Source organism: Phoca vitulina, unplaced genomic scaffold (genome assembly GCF_004348235.1).
Source record: "Phoca vitulina isolate PV1807 unplaced genomic scaffold, GSC_HSeal_1.0 scaffold11, whole genome shotgun sequence".
Classification (NCBI taxonomy): domain Eukaryota; kingdom Metazoa; phylum Chordata; class Mammalia; order Carnivora; family Phocidae; genus Phoca; species Phoca vitulina.
Genome location: NW_022589714.1, coordinates 16,475,230 through 16,500,067, shown reverse-complemented (window position 1 = coordinate 16,500,067; position 24,838 = coordinate 16,475,230). Strand labels below are relative to the sequence as shown.

General features: G+C 36.4%; 1 protein-coding gene across 1 annotated transcript in view; it reads left to right on the top strand.

Annotated features, from left to right (window-relative positions):
- KCNQ5 (potassium voltage-gated channel subfamily Q member 5) overlaps positions 1-24,838 on the top strand; it is a 499,302-nt gene that overhangs the window by 56,172 nt on the left and 418,292 nt on the right. The gene's annotated exons all lie outside the window — the stretch shown is intronic.

Here is a 24,838-nt window from a genome sequence, read left to right as displayed (position 1 = left end):
TGTTAGGAAGGCGGTGGGGTGGAATGAGGAAGAACTTATGAACTCCAATGATTCTTTAGTTGGTGGATTGCCAGGGTGGTGAGGGTGAAGGGACTGTGGAAGGAGAATTCTTATTTTTAACACTGCTCAAAGAATGGAGGGGAAAGAAGAGGCTATGGGCACCCAGCTTCCAGGACGTTCTTCTTTCGGTGTTAACAGGAGGACTGGTTGCTACCCCAAATCTAGATGTCCCACTTCCTTCCTCCCTGCGGGATGCACCCCCTCTAAGGACTGCTCTGGCCCCAACTATATCTGACTTGGGACCTTAGTGTCTCTTAGCCTCCATGCAGTGGCTGAAAAATGCCATGCTTGATTCTCCACATGCTTGATTTGCTTTGCTTTTAATTCTACAACCAGTTCTGCAGGGTGTCTTTATCACAGCTTTGTAAGTAGAGAAATTAAGGATAATTAATTCAAGGTCACACAGATAGTAAGTGCTGAAACTGGTCCTCAAACTAAAGTGTGCCTGAACCCCAAAGCCAAGGCTTTGCCTCCTGACTTTATTAAGTTATTAAGTTCTCGGAATTCCCCATCTCCAGATACCTGTGTCAGAGGAGGGAGAAGTCCGCACACACATTCCCACCCACTGCTGGACTCTGGTCTTCAGAGGGATCTCAAAGCAAGTTCTTGTGAGGCACACATACCTTTTCTCTTGCACAGATCATCTTAGCCGTACTTGGTGTAGCTGTCCCTTTTACATGGCCTGGAGCTTAGTTTTATAATTGTCAACAACTAGCTTTCCTTTTGCACACCCTCATAAATCATCATTGCCTGTCCTCACAGAAGAATCTTACCTGTGAGATAGCTTTTAGTGCCTTCATTTTATCAGTAATGAAAAGGAGACTTTGAGAGTTTATACTGACCTGCACAGTCAGTGTCAACACATGAGTCTTCTGATTTCAACTCCCATAAGTAAACCCTTCTCATATATGTATGGCCTCATCACCTGTTATGCACATGGTATGATACCTGGCTTCTACAAAGCAGAAACTAGACAAGTAAATTGAATAGGCCCACCGTGGTTCTCCCAGCTCCCCCCCACCTCAGTCTGGGTGAGGGTAATCCCACTCCTGGCATTCAAGGTCATTCCTCAGTCAGATCCAGGTGCTCTTGTTTTGCACTAGTGGAGACCACATCCCACACTCCCCTGACACCTGAGGTCACCGACAGAGAAGACCCTAGCCACCTGCCCATTTTAGGGCACATCCACATAATAGGTGAGAGTTGTAAGGACAAAGTATTTGAGTTTCTTCCCAAGGTGTTACTTAGCTATTTTGTCTAGAAAACTCTGTCCACTCTGACAGGCGGTAAAAGCTTTTAAAAAACTTGTATCACTGTCTCTTTGGGCAGACGTGCCCCTGTAACCAGACATTACTATCAGGCCCCAGGCATTGCTGTATTCCTCCTCCACATGATGCTTCAAAAACATTTCCTTATGGGCTGCATTCTTGGCATACAACATTGTCCCTCCCCTCTTCTGTTTATACATCAAGTCAAAAACAAATAAGCACAAAGAAACACACAGAATGAAAAAGAAAAAAAAAGGGCAATAAGAAAGGGTTTCAGAAATACCATCAAGTACATCTTTTGTACAGCACACACCTTTCAGGGGCTATTCAGGACCTCCGGGGTGACAAGGTTCTTAAAGTTCACTCTTTTAAGAGTTTTTCTCTCTCTTTCCTTGTCTAAATTTAGATTGGGACCAAGTGTTTACTTTGAGCATTTCTTTATCTCTACCTCTTTTCATTTGCTGTTTCTTATCTTGTGTAGTTTAGGAAGCAGAAGAAGAGGCTAGTCAGAATTATACCTAAAAAAAAGTTCCAGGATCCCTGTGATGTTCCTGCTATAAATAAATGTATGCACTGTATAGTGCTAGAAATTGTGCAGTCACTCTGACTGCCATCACATCTTTTAAAATTATTACTAATTTTTCGACAAAGTTCAAAACAGTTGAGGGGTTTTCTGGGGATAGGAGAGATTTGGTCAGGCATAAAAAATAAAATATAGAAGTTTTCCAGAAAATATTTAATGTCATTCTTGATACCCATTATTAAAATTGTGCCCTATTTATCTGTAGAAAATACTTTTTATTATATTTTTCCATTTAACTTGTTTTAATGGTGTATAATAATGTAAAATCTCTACATTTGTAAAAATGTGTTTTTGAAAATTTTAGTTTAGTGTGTTGTTTTCTCATTGTACCCGTTACTAAAAAACATAAGCTCAGTAAATACCTATCACCTTCAGAAATATTTCATGTCAAAATAAAGTACATGTAAAGTAAAAACAATTCTTTAGAGTGAGAGAAACATTATAGCTATATAAATAACTAAAGAATTTTTCTTGTGTTGTTAATTTTAGCCATTCTGACAGGTATGAGGTGGTATCTCATCATGGTTTTCAATTGTATTTCCCTGATGATGAGTGATGTTGAGCATCTTTTCATGTGTCTGGATGTTTTCTTTGGAAAAGTGTCTATTCGTGTCTTCTACCCATTTCTTAACTGGGTTATTTGTTTTTTGGGTGTTGAGTTTTGTAAGTTCTTTATAGATTTTGGATACTAGCCCTTTATCTGATATGTCATTTGCAAATATCTTCTCCCATTCCATACACTGCCTTTTAGTTTTGTTGATTGTTTCCTTTGCTGTGCGGGAGCTTTTTATCTTGATGAAGTCCCAGTAGTTCATTTTTGCTTTTGTTTCCCTTGCCTGTGGTGACATGTCTAGTAAGAAGTTGCTTCGGCCAAAGAGGTTACTGCCTGTGTTTCCTCTAGGATTTTGATGGTTTCCTCTCTCACATTTAGGTCTTTCATCCATTTGAACTTATTTTTGTGTATGTTAGAAAGTGGTCCAGTTTTCCCAAACTCATTTGTTGAAGAGACTGTCTTTTTTCCATTGGATATTCTTCCCTGCTTTGTCAAAGATTAGTTGACCATATAGTTGTGGGTCCATTTCTGGGTTTTCTATACTGTTCCATTGATCTATGAGTCTGTTTTTGTGTCAGTACCATACTGTCTTGATCACTACAGCTTTGTAATACAGCTTGAAATCTGGAATCATGATGCCTCCAGTTCTATTTTTCTTTTTCAGGATTGCTTTGGTATTTGTGGTCTTTTGTGGTTCCATACAAATTTTAGGATTTTTTTATTCTAGCTCTGTGAAAAATGCTGGTGGTATTTTGATAGGGATTGCATTATATATGTAGATTGCTTTGGGTAGTATAGACATTTTAACAATGTTTGTTCTTCCAACCGGTAAGCACGCAATGCTTTTCCATTTCTTTGTGTCCACTTCAGCTTCTTTTTTTTTTTTTTAAGATTTTATTTATTTATTTATTTATTTGAGAGAGAAAGACAGAGATAGCAACAGAGAGCAAGAGCGGGGAGAGAGTGAGAAGCAGGGCAGGGAGCCTGATGTGGGGCTCGATCCCAGGACCCTGGGATCATGACCTGAGCCAAAGGCAGATGCTTAATCGACTGAGCCCACCCAGGCGCCCCTCCACTTCAGTTTCTTTCATCAGCGTTCTATAGTTTTCAGAGTATAGATCTTTTACTTCTTTAGTTAGGTTTATTCCTAGGTATCTTATTATTTTGGGGATCAATTCCTCGATTTCTTTTTCTGTTGCTTCGTTATTGGTGTATAGAAATGCAACAGATTTCTGTACATTGATTTTATATCCTGCGATTTTGCTGAATTCATGTATGAGTTCTAGCAATTTTTTTGGTGGAGTCTTTCAGGTTTTCTACATAGAGTATCATCTTGTCTGCAAATAGTTAAAGTTTGACTTCTTCCTTGCCAATTTGGATGCCTGTTATTTCTTTTTGTTGTCTGATTGCTGAGGCTAAGACTTCAGTACTATGTTAAATGGTGATGGTGAGGTGGGCATCCTTGTCTTGTTCCTAACTGTGGAGGAAAGCCTCTCAGTTTGAGGATGGTATTAGCTGTGGGTCTTTCATTTATGGCCTTTATGATGTTAAGGTATGTTCCCTCTATCCCTACTTTATTGAGGGTTTTTATCAGGAAGGGATGCTGTATTTTGTCAAATGCTTTTTCTGCATCTCTTGACAGGATCATATGGTTCCTATCCTTTCTTTTACTAATCTAGTGTATCATGTTGATTGATTTGTGAATATTGAACCACCCCTGCAGGGTTTTGACTATTAAAAATGTCACATGAAGTCATTAAACATTTTTTTGTTCACTCCAAGTTCTTGAATTTGGGAACTTAATTTACTGATGGTCCCATCTAAAGTTAATTTTGAAGTTTAAAATAAACTTCATGGAGACAGCCCTCTGGAGTCCTCTGGTTAGAATACAAATAGAGTGCAGCTGTACTCCAGTGTGTGGAGATCTCTCCCATCACAAGTCAGAACAAAATGAGTGAGAGCTGTGACAGAGACGCAGTGACTAGTGGCCAGAAAGTCATGAGTCTACTTCCTCTGTGGATGGCGTTAGCCTCCACGCATGAAAAGCAAAACCTCCAGCAAAAAGAGATGTTCTTCAGTCTCAGGCAGCATCCTCAAGCTCATCCAGGCCCCTCCCAAACATAAACATTTGTTACCAAATTACACTAGGTAGGAGAGCCCTGAGCATCACCTTCAAAACATGGGGAGCATCTTGGGTGGGGAGGGGCTGGAGCAGCATCCCTGTGCACAGAACAAAACGCGTTTGTGATTGATGGACACCAGAAGATTTCAGTCCCTTTGAAAAGATAAATTTCAGAGGTGGCAGATTTTGTAGTACCTGAGAAGTTGTGATCAAATAAAAATTTAAAGACCATATGTACTCACGCTTACAAAGTATTAAGCAAACCGTAGTTTATCTGTGTTCATTATATTAAGTCTTTTGTTACGTTATTATTGAGGTAAAATTTACATATATGAAACAAAGTACAATTTGATGATATTACATGAAGTTTTAAAGTAATTGAATTATAGTTTCTTTAGTTGAAAACAACAATTTTTGATGCAGCCCCAATGCTGAAGGAAAAATGAAAAATACAACAAAATTCCATAGGAAGTTGACAGTGTCTGATTCAGTAATGATTTATCTTCTATTTCAAGAGTCATTTAAGAGTTAAAGAGTACAAGATTACATTTGTAACATGTGAATTTCAAAACTTAGCTGGAATAGCTTGCAAAAGCATGAAAACGTGCTGTTTCCACAGGATCCTTTTGCCATGCATTCATACATGGTCACACTCCCATGCTTATTAATAATTTCATGTTCATCATAATCATCATCATCATCATATTTTCACATTACTCTTCCTAAAATTTTGACCTGTTTCCAATTCTCTGTGTTTTGGTTCCCACCCCTCTTTGCCTTATCTCCTTCATTTTATTGTGTTTCATGAAAGCAAGGCTTGTGTCCTATTTAGAGTTGTGGGGAGAGAGCACTAGTAAAATTTCTTGTCATATGTTGTTGAATTGAATTGACTTAAACAATGTAAAACATCGATGTTAACAATGACTAGGTATCTTCCTACAAGACTTATAATGGAAGAAACAAAACCTGTGTGTTCTTTGCTATGATTGCAATCAAACATTGCTGCTGCCAGTGCTGATGTCAACATCTCTGTTCCCCCAGGCACACTTAGAGCGCTAATATAGGGTAACACGTACATGACTTCTAGAATCTGTGTCCAGAAAAGCCTAACAGCCCAATAGTTTAGATTTCTTAAGCCACAATAGTGGAAGTGTATTTTTCCCAGTTTTTTCCATTCTTTGACTCCTAAGAAGGATGCTAATGTGTAGCATATACTAAATATCACGAAGAGTACTATGCATGAGTTATATCTAAGTAGGCTTCAGAGAGTATAAAAAAGAATGAAAACTACATGCATCCCTTGTTTTTTTCCTTAATAATAGATTAGCAATTTTTATGTATCAGATAATGATTCAGAAATATCCAGAATCATTAACTGGTTAGTCATTGAATTTATTAGCTTAAATTGGCTTTTTTTCTTAGTATAGGTTCTTGAAAGCTTGAACTCAAGTTAAAGATCAGTAAATTCAAAAGGTTTCAGAGTACTTGACATAATATATTTGAAATGAATATTTATTTCTTTTACCTCTCTGTTTGCATTAGACTCATGTCAATTATATGGTTCCTCCCTATAGCCTCAATAAGAGAGATTTCAAGTTGGAATGTATAGTTCTATTTTTACAAGTATTGTTTAGAAACCAATTTATAAACCCTGTGATTTATGAAGTATTTGTGAACAAAACTCCCAATGTCTTTGGAATGCTGCAGATGAAAGAGGGTCTTGTATTGAGCAATTTGCCAGTTTGAGACCTGCCTTTTACAATTGCTCTGCATTTGACCCTTTAGTCCTATTTTGAGTTACCAGATGAAAATAAGGTTTCCCTTCAAGTGGTGGTTGCTAAGGGCAACTGCTACTGACGCCAAAAGATGAATACTCTACCTCCTTAGTATAATGCCTACTTTGTGAGCTAAATAAAGAGCTAAATTGCAGAGAAAGAAGTCATATAAATGTGAAATATCAAGAAAGGAATAGAAACAGCAATATTAGAGATGTGAAAATCAAAAAGAGAATTACTATCAGCAGTTTTTTGGTAACTGCCTGATATTTTGGATAGCTATCCTAATCACCTGGGTACTCTGCATTTCCACCCATCATAGCTAGAAAATTAGCAACGTTTGCTGGCACAAGCCTTTCTTTTGTAGCACAAATATTTAATTAGTTCTTAGTGGATTTTGAAAAAAATGCAAGTGAGATTCTGATGGAATTGCATACTAAGGTATTTGTCAACTTTTTGTCTTGTACCTTCAAAGCCCAGATAGTTTTGCCATCACAATTGCTTTATGCTGTTTGGAAAATTTGTAGCAGATAGGGTCAGTTATCTCTAACTGCAGTTGAGGTAATAGATTGTTTTTTGAACATGTTGGTTTTCCTAGTCAATAGAAAGTGTTTATAGCAGCATGCATAATTACTTTGACCAAATTGTGCTATTTTTATATAGCCTTTGCTATGATTGCAAAAGTCTTAAATTGTATCCTAGGCATTGCTGTTCTTGAAGGGTGAGTTAATTACTCTTTTATTGGCATCTGCTCCGTGCCAGGAATCACAGACTGATTGGGAAAATGGACATAAAATCAAGTAATTCAGATTAATATACTGTGAGCTATAATCAAGGCATAAACTAGATGTTATGGGAACACAGAGGAAGAACTATGTTCACTGAGTCTCAGATTTAGCTGTGAATGGATGTGTGTGAGAAACATCTGCCTGCAGCAAAGTCACTTCCTTGATTATCAAGGTTCATCCAACTGGTCTGTTTGTTTCTTTGCATTTCTCTTTCCTTCCTCTCAACTTCTGAAATTAACTTGTTGATTAAAGAAGATAACTCAGCTAGAGAAGATTCTTCTTCCCAGAGTAGAGAGGCTGGGATATGGGTTCCTCTACCCAAGATTCTGCGAATACATCCTACGTGAGCATGAATGTTTTTGACGTTTTCTTTTTCTTTATTTTTTTTAATTTTTTATTTAAGTTCAATTTAATTAACATATACTGTATTATTAGTTTCCGAGGTAGAATTTAGTGATTCATCAGTTGCATACAACACCCAGTTCTCATTACTTCCAAGTGCCCTCCTTAATGCCCATCACCCAATTACCCCATCCCCTTACCCACTTCCCCTCCAGCAACCCTCAGTTTGTTTCCTGTAGTTAAGAGTCTCTTATGGTTTGCCTCCCTCTCTGTTTTCATCTTATTTTATTTTTCCTTGACATTTTCTAAGATGTCAGACAAAGAGGAAAAGAACTCTAGAGACACAGCTTGAACAACCTCTGTTTCCTCTTGTTTCCCAAGATAGTCCTAACTTCAAATGAGTCCTCCTGCCCTGGTAAGATCCCCTTTATCAGATTTTATGTCCTGATGCACTTGATTTGGGAAATATGGTAAATGTAGCAAAAATGCACAGGAACGAAGGAGGACCTATGAGGCACTGCTGCCCTGTGGTGCAAAGTTCGTGATAAGGAGCAATAAGAACTGACAGTAGAAACTCGGCCTATAAAGACATACTAAAGAAGGTTTTGTATGCAATACTAAGAAGTTTGGACTTTGTGCTCCAGGCAGAGAAGCCATCAAATTTTTCAACAAGAGAAGACTGGTGATCATTTTTTCAAAAGATAATAATTCTAGTATGAAGATGGAGAATATATTGGGTTTAGGTTTTCAGGAAAGAGATTGAACTTGGAAGTATAAATTTATGAGTTGTTAACTTATACATAGTAATTAAAGCCATGGATAGGAGGGACCAAGGAAAGCAAGGAAAATAAGAAGATAAGCAGGAAAGAAGGAAGGAATCTTTAGCAGTATATGTGATTGGAGATAAATGAAGGAAAAACAAGCAAACAGGACTGTGAAGGAGTGATTAGAAAGAAGAGAACCAGGAAAGTGTGTTTAGGAGCCAATCAAGGAGCGCATTTTAAGATAGAGGAGTTGGTAGGGGTGCCAAATGCTCCCAGGAGGCAAGTAGGATGAAAATTGAAAAAGTACTAGTGGACTTGGCAATCAGAAGGTCATTTGAACTTTAGTGCTATTTGGGTTCACTTCATAAGGTCTTCTTTGTTAAAGAAAAATCTGTTAGTACTGGGGTAAGAAAGTTTCTGGGGAGCAAGAGAGGAAATCTAATGGAGTAAAAGTTTTTCCTTGGAGGGAAAAAAGTTGGGATTACAGGAAAATGAACCTAGTCTTATGGCACTAAAGGAAGTCCTAATCGTAGAATTATAAGACTATTACTGCTTGTTTATATAGTGCCACCATAGGCCAAGACTCCACCTAAACTGTTTCAGAGAGGTGAATATTTTAATTGCTTATACTGAATCCAAATTTTGAGGTAATAAGCAGACATATTAAAACTAGCACCCCACTGATTTAATTTGGAGAGAGACATTTATATTAGCTGTTTCTAAGACTTTTCTTCCAACCTTTCTCAAAACCATAGTTATTTCATAATTGGTTCTCAATTTTAAAGTAGAACTGCTATAATAAAAAAAAATACGGCTTCAGATGTTTTAGTTCCTGAAAGTGTCAGAACACCATGTTTATCTTCTCTTTATTCTTTTCACTGGTTTTTGGAGAACCTTGATTAGCTTACATTTTCAGATTTAATTTCTTCCTTTGGGCCCTTATATGTGAATGCCGGCTGCCTTCTGCCCAGCAAAAACTAGGACAGTCCCATTCTAACCCACCCTGTTGTAAGCAGCAAGCTCAGGGAGGGTAGTGAGAAATTGTACATTTTTGACTGTGTGAAATATGGACAGTTGTTTTTTTCTGGTAATTGCCCTCTTCTTCGATATTTCACAAGATATCCTTTTCATGAGAAATAGTACACAGGAAATACGCAACATCTGTGACCCTCCAAGAGGCCTTGCGTGGGGTGTGCCCCTGTGGCCGGGAGGAGAACTTGGTTTGCAGATAGACTAGCTGGATGACTGAAGGTTTCTGTCATTTTGGTCTGAATGCTTGACATGGTAACAGACACATCCTTTCTTTATGTCTGTCCTTTATTCTCATGGATTGAGAGACGCAGAAGGGTCATGTGGCAGAGTTAGGAGAATATGCATTGGCCCAGAAAGATGGAGTATTGGACTTTAGTTCTGACTTGGGCCCATATTAACTCTGTAACTCTCTACGGACAAGTCAGTGAAGCTTGCTGAGTCTGAATTTCCTCATCTCTAAAATAAATGCAATAATGTACCCTGAGGACCTCACAGAATGGCTATGAGGATCCAGGGAGAGAATACCTGGAGAAATGACCTGAAGAAGTGTGCTGTTGTTGATATATTGGAACTACACCATTTTCTGTTAGAGGACAAGTACCATCTAGATATTTGTACACATAAATGTTGTAAAACAAAGCTCCACGTGTCTGTATTTCATGACTCAGTTCCATTTCAAAAGGACATTAATTTCAACCTGAGCTCAATAATGTTTTCATTTCTCATTTTTATGAATTTTTAAGCTTACAGTAAAGTACAGAAAATCATAGCTATTCTTGTACCTTCCTCATAGCTAAAATGGTCAGACCATTTTGCATCATTTCCTTCAGATTTTCTTGCAAACAAATGAAGTTTACAGATACTGCTGAAGCCCCACCTTCCCATCTGTTTCTTCCCTTCTATGAATGTTACTATTATCTTTAAGTTGGCATCTATCAGTCCCATGCATGCATGTCTTTGTCCTTTTACTACACATCAATTTTTCCATAATATATATATAATTATAGTATTTGTTTTATTTATGTGTATATATATGATAAATGCACACATATACATATACTGGAGGATATATGTTTTGGAGGATTTAAACTTGTACACAAATTATTTCATTCAAAAATAATGTTTTGGGAGATTCATCCATGTTACACATATAGTTCTAGTTCATTTAACTTGAAAAGAAAATATGAGTTCTTATATTACTGGTAAGAGGGTAAATCTGGACAAATATTTAGTAGAGCAATTTGGAAATACTGAGTAAATTTCAGAGAATATATATCCTATGACCCAGAAATTTCATTTTATACACAATCTTTAGAAACTATCGCACATACGCAAAAAATGTGAATAAGGTTTTTGATAGCAGTGATTTTAATAATGGAAACATGGAAGTAATCTAACTAGTGAAATGGACAAATGGTACAATACTATATAACAGCTAAAATAGCATTTTAATAAAGCAGTGTATGGTAATCTTAGAAAAATGATCAAACTATTAAAAACATGTAAGTATACAAATAATACTTGAGAAAATCTATGTGTGAAAAATTACTTAATTTGAAACCTTATAAAGCAAAATATATTCTCTTATACCTCACTCACTATAATTTTTTATATAATCTATTTTTGCTCAGAACCAGTGTATTGGGATTGGATATTTAGTTAGTTAGTTAGTTCAGTTAGCTGACATATAGTAGTACATCATTAGTGTATTGGGATTGAATGAGCTAACTACAGGAGAAAAATAAGACATCTCCAAAAGAGATGCGGGTCAGTAAATAGGCAAGATCTACTTTGCGATTTTATTTCAATGTTTTTATGCAATGCTGGATAGCAACTGCTTATACCATCTCAGTAAATCACAATCAAAGATGTCCTTGAAATTAGTGTTATTTAGGGATTCTCTGCTTTAAGAAAATCTGGCATATTAAAACATGGGCTTAAACATATATAGTAAATTGGGGACTTCCTAAAAGAGAGGGATACAAATGCTTTTGGATAAGGACACTCAAAATATCCTAAATATGACTCAATATACCAAATTTATTTTTTTAGTGCTTCAGGAATACATCCATTGCATAAGGAGGAAAGGTACATCCATAATTTGAAAGGTAGTAATTTTAGCATTAAACAATGATTGACAGGTAAGTATCACACATTATTACCTATAGTGCTAAACTCTACTGAAGATGAGGATAACCAGATTATTGCTACTCACCCTTCTAAAGTCTCATAGTTGCAGTCAATCATAGTATCTTCCTTTATTTGCATATCTTGCCATGTTCATCACTGTGATGCTGACAGGATGTTCTTTTAGCTCATTCTGTAAAACTAATATGTTATAAATCAGGTGATCATTAAAGTCTAACAGGGTTTAGTTTTGTGAGTGACCTTTTCACTGTGAAACAGTTTTTCAGAGAATATTGATTCTGCTGCTCTGTTAGGATGGTTTTTACCAGTCATTCAGACTATTCACGTATATCCTAGATCCTGCCAATTATGCATTTCTGGGCACCATCTGAAATGAGGAGGGAGCAAGTGGGATGAAGGAGGAGGAAGGAAGGGCCATAGAATAGAATAGTTATAGAATCAAGTAACTCATGATGGGTCACAGCTGTGTTTATTTCAGCGGCTTCTTCTGCTGAAATTTGGGATACAAATTCTAGGTTTATTCCTGGAAGAACATTTTTCTCTCAACTATATGCAAAGAAAGCAGGTGAGGGCAGCAAAACAAACTAATCCAAGATGAATTTCGGAATTGGAAAATTTAGAAGAAATGAGGAAGTGGGAAAGTTTTGCTCTAGTCTTCTTTCTGGTGTGAAATATTATTGATCAGATGACTGTGTCAGGTTCAAACTAACAGTGAGTCAAGATGAGATCAGTGGCTAAATGCTGACAGACCTGCCATTTAGAGATTCGGCAAATTGTTCCACCGGCCAAAAAGGGATTTAAACAATTCCTTTATTCATGCCAGCTGATTAAGACCTTGCTTAGCTCTTCTCTTGACCTTTAAAATTAATGATTTAGGTTTTGTTTTTTGTTTTTTTTTTTACTATAAGAGTTAAATTATCCTACTTGGCTGATTATATCTTCAGGTACATTAGAAGAATGCCAAACCTCCAACTTCATTGTGAGCTACATAAATACTACAATTGAAGAACAAACAATGGCTCTATTACTCTCAAGAATTTATATTTTTATGAGATGAAGTTTTATTTGATATAAGAACCCTTTAACCACATAATTTTAATTCTTAGCCACTTAGCTTGGTTGATGTTGAGATGAAATGACTAATTTGAACTTTGCTTAATTTGAAAGTTTAACATAATATAGATTAAGCTTAAATACTCTCATATTGAAGTGCCTCTTATTACACTGTTAAATTAAACTTCTGTGGGAGCTCATGGGCCTGGGTGCCTCAGTCGGCTAAGTGTCCAACTCTTGATTTCGGCGGAAGTCATGATCTCAGGGTTGTGAGATCAAGCCCCCCATCAGGCTCCGTGCTCAGTGGGGAGTCTGCTCACGATTCTTTCTCCCTCTCCCTGCCCCCCCACCAATGCATTCTTGCTCACTCTCTCTAAAATAAATAAATAAATCTTCAAAAAATTAAACTTCTGTGAGCAAAATAGTTAACATTTTTTGAATATTAACTGTGTTTGAGGCATCAGACTTTCCGTGCATCACGCCTCACTTTTCATACATAATTATTCCTTATTTCTACTTCTGTATCTGTAAAATGAAGACAATAACTAGACCCATCTCAAAGTCTTGCTTGAGAATTAAATGAGATCATTTATAAAGCACTTTGAGCAGTGAACAATAAATGTAAGATATTAAAATCAGCTATTTTGATAATCAAAACAGTCATAAGAGATAGGCATTATTATTCCCGTTTTTAATGCACAGGTGGCTCACACAGCTAGCAACGGGCAACACTGAGATGCAAAAAAATCCCAGTTATGTTTGGTTTTAAAGTCCAGTCCGTTACCTCATTCAAAGAACTAAATAGCAATTAATTTTTTTTTTACTTTAACATATTACAAATTCTTCAAACAAACCCTGACATAAACAACTCCATCCCTATCATCACTATCCTAGTTCTATCCAGGCCCATTCTCTCTTATTCAGGTTGCTTTTGTTTTGTTTTGTTTTTCTGGGGTTTGTTTGCTTTAAAGAAGATTTATCAGGTTTAGTTTGAGTTTCTCTTTTTAGAACGCAATATCCGATTCTGAGATCCTCAACCACAGTGCCAGTTGGTGGTGGGTGTGTCACAGGTAGTTTAATTCAAAGCAGTAGAACAGTACAATAAAGAACTAACATTTACAAATGACTCTTTAAACATAAATTATAGCAGATACAAGATTATCCCTAAAACAACATCCCATTGACTCCATTACAAACTTACCTGTTTCTTGAGAGGGAAAACAGTCTCCTGGGGAATCTAAATAAACTGCAGACCTATAATCCACACACAACTGCAAGAGGGTCTTCCTTGCCATCATCCATCACGATTACTGGGTTGAAAGATGGAGAATGGCTGAGCAGACCACCCTTCAGCTAAACTTCCATAGAGGTTCTCTTCCCAACTTAACTGACCAGGGTAGGAAAAAGTATTGATATACCTAGAATCATCAGATACCCTGTATGTTTGGGATCAAATGACATTTTAGCTCTTCTATCATTTGACTTCATTGCTGCTTATTACCAGGTTCATTCATGGTATCAGCTCATTTTAGAAGTACAACATCAACAACAACAAAAAGTTCCAGGTGGGATTTTATTTATTTATTTATTTATTTATTTTTAATTTTATTTATTTATTTGAGCAAGAGAGAGAGAGAGAGCAGGGGCAGAGGGAGAGGGAGAGGCAGACTCCCCTGCTGAGCAGGGAGCCCGATGCGGGGCTCGATCCCAGGACCCTGGAATCATGACCTGAGTCGAAGGCAGCCAGCTGAGCCACCCAGGTGCCCCAACCATTATACCATGGAACCCCACTTCCAGGTGGGATTTTAATACCAAAACTATAGGGGAAAATATTAGTAGCTGAGTTAACTAAAATAACTGTCTGAGAAAATTGATAAATTGTATATGTGCACTTTGTAGAAGGCTCAAGGTAAAAGGATGTTTAATGAAAGCTCCGTATTCATGAAAATTTAACAAGCAATCCAGAAAATCAGCCAAATTTTTTATATTTTTGTACAAGGGTTAACCAAAACTCACATAATATTTAAGGCTTTTTATCCCAACTTCAGAGCCTCTGAAACAAATTTCACTTGGTTTAACCTAAAAAAAAAAAAAAAATGCTGTTTTAGGCCTTTTTTTTTTTTTAAACTTTTGAAAAGCAGGTACCAAAAATTGTGATACCAACTTTTCAAATAAAATACTGTCCAAGAATTAGTCACAAATTTCAAAGTTTTATAAGTAGGCAGTATTATAAATTCTATAGCTAAGAATTATTTTGTGTTTCATGCATATGGAGGGAAAAAAAGAGTAATGTGGACTGTTTTTTGTTTTAAGATTTTTTATTTATTTGAGAGAGAGTGAGAGAGTGCGAAAGAGCACTAGCAGTGTGAAGGGCAGAGGGAGAAGCAGACTCCCCGCTGAGCAGGGAGCCGGATGTGGGACTCTAACCTGAGACTCCGGGATCACAACCTGAGCCAAAGACAGACACTTAACCGACTGAGCCACCCAGTCAGGTGTTTTTTGATGTAGTCAATAAACTCTGTATTACATCACTATACATCACTATTAGGAGAATGTTCAACTACGTTGTTAAATTCTTTCCACATTAGAAATTCTAGAAGAATTTAAAACATTAAAATTATAAAATAATTCATAATAAATGCAATATTATTTTCTTGGCTGCTCTTCTTAATTTGTATGTATTGTCCTAGATTGTTCTTTCAGAGGAAAGCCAGTATTCACAAACTAATGCCTTTTCAATGAGATGCATTATGAGGGTGAAAGTGAGGCCAATCAAGGATAAAATACTAAAATCTGTGTAGCAATGCGACATGCTTCTTAGATAAAAGGATAGGAGCCAAATGCAGTCACCAATTCCATGCAGCTCAACGGAGGGCATTCCTGAATTATTGGTCAAGCTCAAGGAAATACAGATTTCTTTTTTTTTTTTTTATGAGTACATAAAAAGGTTTAGGAACCAGTGTTTTGCAAGTGATAAAAAAGTATTAAGTTCTTGGAATGTTGCAATAAATAGCTAAGGTTCACGTAGAGAAGGATGTGTTTTTGAATTTCAAGGAACAAAAACTCCCTTTGTTTTCTTTCACTCTCTGTGGAAATACTTTAAGACTCAGCCCCAGGTCTGTGTACAGCAATCAGATAAGTTTGGCTGTTGTTCCCCCATGTCCTCAGCACATGACTCATTCATGCAGGACACTGACAGACAAACAGATTCTCATTGTCAAGGAGTATACATTACCCTACACTTCGTTGCAATTGCAAAAAAAAATGGTGACTTTACAATGAGATTCCATTTCATCAAGCTATACTTTTGGCAGATCCAAGTGAAAAAAATATTATTTATATTTACTATTTTTTCCAAGTGTTCCGCCTTATTATCTCTTTAGAATCGGTCTTAGATTCCTTTTAAAAATACTTAACTAATCTTTCTCCTGCTCTCCATCCCTGTCATCCCTGACCTGCCCCAAGCCTATTAACTGTCCCATTTAAATAGTCTCCTAACTGGAGTATTCTCCTCTACACCATCTACCACCATCTACACACAGCCACAGGAGTAGTCTGTTAGGGTGCAGATCTGCTGCCATCGCCCCTTTGCTAGAGCCCCGCAGTGGCTCCCCAGCCCAGCAGACAGAGGACAAGCTCTAATCAGGGCAGAGCACACCCTCTGCGAGGAAGCAGCCATCTCTCCATCTACTCTCCCCGAAAACTTTGAACTCTACTCCAGCAATCCTGAACTACCTCCAGTGTCTTACCCTTTGCATCCTCTGCCTTTGCCCATGCTGCCCCTTAATGCCCGTCCTCTTTCCTTTACTCTACTTTCTCCTTTAGACTCCACTCCTAAGTCACTTCCTCCAGATGTGGGTTGGGTGGCCTTTGTTTGTGAGCCCATGGCCTGGGCCTGTCCCCTTTGCTGCACTTCCCCATGTTGCTTTGTGATTATTTGTTTGCTGTCTGCTTCCCCCAGTAAATTAACTTGTCGGGGGTAAGAACAATGTCATAACGAGCCAACAAAACCAGAAGGGCTGAAAATGTCTAGTTAAACCATTTCTTAAAAAATATTTTATTTGGCCAGAACCAAGGTACACAGACTTAAATTCTTGCAAAGAAGCATTTGCAAAGAAGCCAGTTCAGTCTATAAACTACCAAGTTCAGGCAGTTTAGATATATGTCAGCATTTTTAAATATTCCTTCATTTGGTCTGATTTTTTTAAAGCATTTATCTATTTATCCAGTTCTGTTTGTAGTATGTGTTTTAATTTTCAGCTACATTGCAAGAATGTACATGGCCCTGCAAAGGAAGTAATTACCCAGGATGAGGCCATTGCTGTTCTTGTGAAACTTGTAAAACTACTCATTCGAAGAGATTTTCTCTTAAAATAAGGTTTTAAGCTAGGGCAAATTCAATAAATGTTCACTTGTGGTTGCTTTTAAATACCAATATTTTGTACTCCATTTTTGTGTGCCTTAAAAAATATGGCCAAGCCAGACTTTTCTATAAAAATAAAACTGAATCTTACCTTACTTCCCTCTGAATACTGATAACTGCACATAAGGTGTTGTGATTTTAAATTTTATTAATAGCTTCTATTCTAGCCCAAGCTTCACATTTTTAGATGTTTTCATTATCATAATTAGATTTGGGGGAAGATCATCTCCTATTTTCTTCCTTTTTTAAATGTATGCAACAGAAATCTTTAGAAAAAATATTTCTCCTTATATTTATGGAACAATAGTGAAATCATGTTAAACTTACCAAAAAGATTGTTTTTTTAATATCCATAAGGACCAAACTGAAATATTTGTAAGTCATTATTTAAGACTTTAAATACATTAACAACATGCATGTTCTTTTTATGTCTTTGTAAATTGCCCTGCTTCTCATTTGTCAGAGATTACCCAGTGAGAACCTTGTAGGGATGTCTGCAAGAGGTGCTTAATAAATTCTTTTAGGCAACTGCAATAATGACTTTCTTTGCTTCATATGATATACTTAGTATTTTCCCAAAACAAAAATCACATAGAATGGTGTATGCCAATATCAACTTCATTATTTAAGGGATTCCTTCCTAATAAGAAGGGAACATAAATATGAGCTTAAATTTTCCATGTCTTGTTCTTGCTTTTTTAAAAAGGTAGTCTTGGTTCTTCCAGAAAATAATTGTTGCATGTGGTGAAAAGTTATTTCCATTCATATAAAATGTAAAGTTTCCTCTTTGCTTAGAATGACCATTTCTGTAATTAGGAGTCTTTTTAAACATGGAATGCTATTATTTGATCTTTTTGTATCTCTGACTTCTGGCTCTATTTTATTACCTATCTCTTGATTGGTGATACTATATAAAACATGCTATTTCTTTCCCTTTTTCTTCTTCTGCTCCATTAAGTTTATTGCATTTAAAAGATGATTACCATGCTATTGCATTAAATATAAACATTATTTACAGAAAAGATGTTACAGTTGAAGATTTTATTATATCCCCTCAGTTCAGAAACAAAGAGAGGCACTCCAGGGTCCTTACAATAGCCTCGCCCAGGCCTTGAAGTTATTTCTGACTTGACTCCTTCTTGGTGTTTTTGCTTCAAATAAACTGAGTTAGTCAGTGTTTCTCCAATAACTTCTGTTCTTTTCTGCCTATCTGCCTTTGCTCAATCTATTTCTTCCACCTGATGTGATTTCCTCTGTATTTGAGCCCAAATCCCATTCACACCAGTTCCCTTCACCACATACATGGTGACTTTCTTGATACTTGCATCCTGGGTGTCCTAAATAACTACTTATTCCCTTTGATTTAGATGACTGAGTTGTGAGGACAGACATCCTGGGTCAGTAGAATTCACTGCATGCCTATCAATCATCAGGAAAGTTAAACAGCAGAAGCTAAAGCTAGAGTTTGTCTTCATATTGAATCCATTTACTCCTTTTGTCAGTGTTTGGTAAGTATGAAAAGGAAAGACATACTTTGCCAAGATATAGATGGTAGAATTGCCTCCATAGATTAAAAGAAATACTAGCTGCTTCTCTGTGGAGACTTTGTATTTTATGAGTAAGAAAATTTAAGTTGCAATGTTGAAGTGCATTTAATTGTGCCACTATTCTTAAAAATATACCTAGCGGGTTTTTTTTGTTTAATTTTATTTTATTATGTTATGTTAATCACCATACATTACATTATTAGTTTTTGATGTAGTGTTCCATAATTCATTGTTTGTGTATAACACCCAGTGCTCCATGCAGAATGTGCCCTCTTTAATACCCATCACCGGGCTAACCCATCCCCCCACCCCCTCCCCTCTAGAACCCTCAGTTTGTTTCGTTTTTACTGTCAAAGTATTTTAAAAATAAAGCACAGCCAGTAAGATAAATGAAAATTTGTAAAGCTTAATTTCCCCTCCTGTAGGAGTTTGTGTCCCTTTAAAAAGTGAGGTGGAGGGCAGGGGGAGATTTTCAAAGCAATTATCAGTCCTAATTTTTGACACAAAAAGAGCTGTCAGATTTTTTACTTTGGTTACTTCCATTTGAGAGCTAATTTGTTATATTATTACAATGTTGACAGCCTCAAATTCCCTGAAATAAATGATCAAAGGAAAAAGTCTAGTATAAGGTAAAAAAACGTTATTTTTTTTGATACTGTTGTTTTACTCAAAAAAAAGAATTTTTGTGTGTGAAAAGTTAAACAAGAGAAAAATAGCAAACTATTAAAATGGGGTATTACATTTGCATAAATTATTTTGCAAAAAGTATTTGATAAATGTTTACTGCATAAAGACCTTGGTTAATTTACTTTGAAATTTTGGTGAAATAAAGCAGCAGAAATCAGAAATAACAAACATTATAAAATTAAAATTGGTTAAAGTGCCACTGATAGTGTAGTTCTATTTTCTCTTTTTAGAATGAATTATTGAGTGCTTCAGAAAAGAAGGACCTTATTGGCCCCTGTAAATCTGCCTGTCTTTCCTTTTATTAAAGCAGGAGCATTAAGATATTCTGAGTATAGGGGCACCTGGGTGGCTCAGTCGTTAAGCGTCTGCCTTTGGCTCAGGTCATGATACCAGGGTCCTGGGATGGAGCCCTGCATTGGGCTCCCTGCTCAGCAGGAAGCCTGCTTCTGCCTCTCCCACTCCCCCTGCTTGTGTTCCCTCTCTCACTGTCTCTCTCTCTGTCAAATAAATAAATAAAATCTTTTTTAAAAAAAGATATTCTGAGTATAAAATGTGAAATGGAAAAGATGTTTTCTGTTTGAGAGATTCTCATAAAGTTAATATTTTATAAAATATCTTGTTGTAACTGAAATTTAAAAGATATCTGTTTAAAGAATCAAAAAAAGATTTATTCACTCATCCATTAGACATGTACTGGTTCTTTCTCTTTGCTGGACATATGGTAGACACTCAGGATGGAGAGATAAATTATAACTATCATTCCTTAGAGATTTACAATACAAGGAGTGTAAATAAATCTGTAACCAAATAAATCCAGCAGAAATAATAAATGTTATGTAGATGTGTGTATGGAGTATAGTGGAAGCACAAAGATAATGATCCTACTTGCCCACGGCCTTGTAATGGGTTCTAAAGTACATATTACATATGCTATAATATATTCATATATATGTGTATTTTTATAATTGCAAAAATCTAAGAACAAATGTTAATGTGTATATATGTATATATTCATATTTTCAATCAGTTTATGAATATCAGGCCATAATGGTTTGCTTCATATCTTTCCCATGGCCAAATCACTTCTTGATATTATACTAAGCAAATGAGAAAGTGCATCAACTCCCATTAAGCAATAAATTCTTTATTTTAGTAAATTCCTAATTTGGCACACTAAACTGGTTCATGATGGCCTTGAAAGTATCAAAGTACCTTCCAAAAATATCTAAATTAAAACCAAGGCATAATTTAACCAAAAAGGAGAATGTAACCAAGAAAAGTACAGAATAGTTTTTTTTATAGTAATCCACATTATTAGTGATTATGAAGTATCATCTTTATATGTTCCTTTCTTGTCAAAAGAATAATACTCAGAACCACATGTAATAATCTTCTGTGCACATTCATGTTCATAAACATGAAGACACCCACAGCAACATAATCATCCTGCCTATATTATACTTAAAATATTTTAGGGAATATATATTAATTTAATTGTTTCTTGGTGTCCATATCAGGGACAGAGATGTCTATGTAACATGGTCATATAAACTGTGAGTGTGTATGCATGTGTGTATACCCGGTTAGACATGTGAACCACCTAGGGTTTCCAAATGGGAGTGGCAATTCAACTTCATAAGTGGTTTTTAGATTTGTACGTATATTCACAAAACCACCTGTTTCTTTTTAAAGTATTGCTATTTCCATTACTAAATGTGAAATTTTGAGTCTCACAAATGTTGCTTATTCCACTGGTGAACCAGTTTTGATACCTTTTTAAAAAAATATCAAGGTACAAAGCCTAATTAAATTAATATACATCAGTATCAATTTGTATCAGTAATAAAACTATTCTGTATATGATCATTCTTCCTCCACCTGCAGGCATTATCCAGCTTTTGATTGTGTGTATGTGTGTGTGTGTGTGTGTGTTTATTTCAGAATTTTTAAAAATGACATCATTATACTATATATCTGGATACAGTAGGAAATGAAATAAAGTTTATATTTAGCTATTGAAATGAATATTATTGAAAAACATCCAGAAATCGCCCTTGAGATAAATTATAGCTAAGATAAAATGCTTAAGAATGTCCAGTTTATTCCATGATTCTTGAATCTTCTGGAATTTAAATTATACATTAACCTGAAAATAGTTAATCAAGGACAGAATGGAAACTAGATACTAATTAAAATTTTTATATGTATATCTTTAATTGTCCAGCAACTGTAAAACTTCTTAATAAAATCTGAATCAAAAAAATTCTTTTCCTGCTAGCACTCCAGTACAGGTGGACAAGAGTTCAGGCTCCATGGCTGACATGCATTTACTCAATCAGCTAGTACAGTCAAAAGTCTGACTCTGACCTTTCACCCAAAATCAGCTCCAAAACTGTAGTTCTTCTTGGTTTCAGATCCAGACCATCCCTTCCATTTCTCTTTTATGTCCTAAAGCTGCTGTCCATACCCATGGTGAGTCTCATCATCTGCTGTTAAACTGCTCATGCTGAACTTTTGGCTGCTTTTAAGGAAGTAACATCTCTTCAAATTCCAGCCACAGTTTTTAAGAAATCCACCTCCTGCTTAGCCACACCTTCTGTTTTCCCTCCATTGACATCCTGTCATATTTCCAAAGTAACTGCCTTCTGTAAGCTCTTAAAGAATTCTCTTCACCGTTTATTTATTTCTTTGGTTTCTCTCATACTCTTTTCACCCCGATTTTACGTTGGATCTTTGTGAATATGTTCTCCATAACACATGAAATGTATTTTCCTCTTAATTTTGTCTTTCCAAACCTTATCCAGTCTTCAGAGCCCATGCCATGTCATGCCTTCCAGAAATTTCCCCCATGGGCCCCTGTCTAGATAATCCCTAAATCTCTGAAATATTTGTTAGCATGCAGGGCATGTAGAACTAGTGATAAATGTTTTCTGTTGTACTCTAGTGCTATTATGTCTGTAACATGGACTCACTTAGCTTTTTAAGAGAAGGAACCATGGGGCACCTGGGTGGCTCAGTCGGTTAAGCGTCTGCCTTCAGCTCAGGTCGTGGTCCCAGGGTGCTGGGATCCAGCCCTGCAAGGCTCCTTGCTCATTGGGGAGCCTGCTGCTCCCTCCGCTTGAGCTCTCTCTCTCTCTCTCTGTCAAGTAAATAAATAAAATCTTTAAAAAAGAGAGAGAGAGAGAAGGAACCATGTCTTACTCTTCTTTTAATCCCCATTAGAACACAAAAAGATATATCAGGTACTCAAGAAAGACTCACTTATTGAGTAGATTACAAAGGTCATTATGAAACTTTAAGGCAATAGTTTTCAACCAGGGGCACTTTGGGACATTTGGCAATATCTGAAGACATTGTTTAGTTGTTACAATTGGGAGGGAGGTCCTACTGGCATCTAATGAGCAGAAACCAGGGATTCTGCCAAACATTCTAACAGTGCAGGGGAACACAACACCCCCCAGATATCAGGAGTGCTGAAGTTAAGAAATCCTGCCTAAATAGATGTTACATTTCACAGTAAATAATCTACGATCTTATATATTTCCTCCAAAGGAAGAACCTTTAGGGATTCATCCATGGAATGCTATTATATGCATTTCTTCTCTTTCTTCCTGCTTTTAAAAGATCAAATAAATGCTTCAGGGATATCCAGAGGTCATTTAAAAACTTAGTTCTTTAAATCCTCACATCACTACCACACAATAAAATCAAACATAAACTGAGTCTACACTGTATTTATCAAAACATGGATAGGGGCTACCTTGATCCTTTGATAACAACTTTCTTCTTCCTAAATTTTCTCTGATCTGTGCTCCTCAGCAGTTCTTACCCTCTTATTCATGTTACCTTTTGTAATAAAGTTGTTTTTGTCAACGTATGTTTTGATGTTTAAATTTTAATTACAACTAAGTGGAGAAATAGTTATAAATTTATGTATTTATTTATTCGACAGAGAGAGACACAGCGAGAGAGGGAACACAAGCAGGGGGAGCGGGAGAGGGAGAAGCAGGCTTCCCGCAGAGCAGGGAGCCTGATGCGGGGCTCGATCCCAGGACCCTGGGATCATGACCTGAGCCGAAGGCAGATGCTTAACGACTGAGCCACCCAGGCGCCCCGGAAGTATTTATAAATTTTATATTTTGCATATATTAACACATATTTCATATGTATTAAGATATGAAATTGAAGGGAGTGATGGTAGAAAAAATTGAGAAAAAATTTTGAAATATAAAAACGAAAATTCTTTTAGATTTCATGTCTTAAAGACATGAAATTATTTAGAATTTTACCCTATCGCAGAGAGAGAAAAAAGTTAGATTTGAATTTATTAAACAAATACTTCTTTCCCAAACTCTCTTCTAGATGGAGGGACAAATCATAATAGCAAAAGTATAGTTCCTCTTTTGACTCATGTACTTTTCCATAAGTAATTGGGTTCCTACCAGGATATTTTGGAAGAAGAAGGATGCAGTTCTCTAAGGAATTACGATTATTGCATATATAGTTTTTATTGTCGCACCTATTTTTGACATATTCCAAAATGATATATTATCTAAATATAGTATTGATCAGTTTTCCTCCCTTTTAAAATTCTCCAAAAATAAAACAAGCATAGAGAAAATTACTTGGTTTGGAGTAGAAGTCATTCTAAATGTGTGCTTTTATTGCCTTGTTTTTAAGACCTTTATTTCAATCCATACAAAACATCCAAATAATTTAGTCCTGGAATCCCATTCATTGGCAAACTAAAAGACCATCCAAATAAATAATAATCTGGGATTACGCTTGGTCATTGGAAAGGAAATATTTCTAGAAATAAAAATACTGTTCTTCTCTTTTTCCTGTAATTTTCATAGCACTCTGATGGCAGTTTTATGGCCACTAACAGAGATTTGGCCCAGAAAATCATGTTTAAACTGAGGGTGCACCCCTGCTAAATCAAAATGAATTGTGAAATAGCTAGAAATGCCACAGCTTCTCTTCATGTTCTGCAAATTGTTTCAAGATGTTTTCTATAAACTTGCACTACTTTTGCTTTTATATTTTTACTCATTCATTCAGCAAATATTTACTAAGAACATGCCATGTACCAGCCACTAGTCTTAAGTCCTCAATCACTGATGAGCATAGCACACATTCTTCCTGTTTGACAGTGATTACAGTCTTACAGTAGACAAAAATCAAATAATCATACAAATAAACATTTTTTCTTCTTTCAAAAAAACATGTATTGAGTGCCTCCAGGGTTCTGGACCTATTCTAGGCTTGGAGGATACAGTGCCAAAATCTAGGAAGGTTACATTCTGGCAGGCAAAAAGACAGCAAGCAAATAAAAGTAGATAGATCGATAGATATTATCATGGCAGATGGTACTACGACAAAAATTAAGTTATATAAGGGCATAGAAGATTCTGGGAGTTGGGGTAATATGTTTATAGGCATAGTGGTCAGGAAATATTTCTTTTTAATATTTTATTTATTTGAGAGAGACAGAGATAGTGAGAGAGAGCACACAAGCAGGAAGGAGGCAGAGAAGCAGGCTCCCTGCTGTGCAGGGAGCCCAATGTGGGGCTCCATCCCAGGACCCTGGGATCATGACGTGAGCCAAAGGCAGGCACTTAATCCACTGAGCCACCCAGGTGCCCTGAAGTCAGAAAATATTTTAACAGAGACCTGAATGAAGAGAAGGAATG